Here is a 1460-nt window from a genome sequence, read left to right as displayed (position 1 = left end):
TTTAAAAGTATGAATATTTAAATGATTTTTTTTAAGTCTGAATTTTTACAAAATTCTTGAATAAGCAAAATACTATTTTTTTTTACAGGACCAAAAAAAATGTTTAATAAAAATTGGGCCAGAGGGTATGTAATAATCAAAAAGCCTAAATAGGTTACATCTGAGCAGAGTAGAAATTACAAAAAGAATAGATGGTGAAATACATGTTACATATTGTCATCATCCGATTCATCTTCTGTCTTCAAGGATTCCTTAGCATATTTCTCTGCTTCATCTTTTACGTCTTTCGATACAATATCATGTCTTCCTTTAGTTAATTCACCAACTCAGCTGAGCTCTGGCTCAAAAGCTTTGTCCTTAACTTCATCATGTGCTATGTAAATTCTGCAGCATGCCTGGCTTTACAAATAGCACAGCCTCAGTAGCCCTGCAGCCAAAAGGTCTAACAGCATTGTAGAGCATATATGCATGTACATACATGGCCACTTTGTCTTCAAGGTGTTCTAATGGAATGTGATAGCCGAAGTTTGATCTGAAGTTCGAAGCTTCTTCTCTTACTGTGTCTGCTAAAGACCCAGCATCTGCCAACAAGATTTCTACTGCCAGTCCAACATGCTGATCAACATTAAAAAGCTGTTCATTGGAACCTTCTTCATAAAGTTCAGAAAAGACTAATTTTTCTACCCCCAATACAACACCATCTTTACACCTGATTCCAGTAGCTGTACTGCTATTTTTCACAGACTCCATATCATAGTCAGCTTGAAAAATTCTTCCATCAGGTGAAAATGTACAGGCAGATAGGTCATGTCTGAGGCCGATGGAGCTCATATTGATAAAATAACAGGGATGCATTTCCTAAATAATTTTAAAATTCTCTTTATTGATTTTCTTACAAAGTTTGTATACACTGTGCTTCACATCATTCTTCATTTATATTATATATTATACAACCATTCCCATTTTTTATGTTTTATAAGATTAATCACCATTGCACTATTGCATCTTTGCCCTGTCTTTTCTGGTCTCCCTGGATCTTTGCCATTTCCTTTACTCTCTCCCTCCACCCACAGAATTGTTTTACCCTATGATTTCACCTCTACCCATCCTCATCCATCTGCTTCCACCCCTTCCTTCCACGTTTTACTAGTTATCTATTTTTTACAATAATGATCTTATGCAGTGTTGTCCTTTTGAGACAGAGTTAGTCCACTAAGCATAATGCTCTTCAACCTCTCCCGTTATGTAGTATTTTTCGAAAATGTTGTTCCTGAGTGTTACATAGTATTCCACTGTGTGAATGTCCCACAATTTCTCAATCCATTCAATTGTGGTTGGACATCTGGGCTTATTCCATGTCCTTGGGATGGTGAAGAATGCTGCTATGAACATTGGTGGACAAGTCTCTGTTTGTGACTCAATTCTAATTTCTTAGGGGTATATTCCTAGTAGTGGAATAA

At 36.2% G+C, this 1460-nt stretch overlaps 1 pseudogene; it reads right to left on the bottom strand.

Annotated features, from left to right (window-relative positions):
• Positions 1–366: 366 nt before the first annotated feature.
• On the bottom strand, positions 367–831 carry LOC102855196 (annotated as a pseudogene).
• Positions 832–1460: the final 629 nt, after the last annotated feature.

Source organism: Elephantulus edwardii, unplaced genomic scaffold (assembly GCF_000299155.1).
Source record: "Elephantulus edwardii isolate Elephantulus edwardi_28Jun2011 unplaced genomic scaffold, EleEdw1.0 scaffold00056, whole genome shotgun sequence".
NCBI classification, from domain to species: Eukaryota; Metazoa; Chordata; class Mammalia; order Macroscelidea; family Macroscelididae; genus Elephantulus; species Elephantulus edwardii.
Note: the sequence above shows the minus strand (reverse complement) of the source record. Positions and strands in the feature narration are given on the sequence as shown.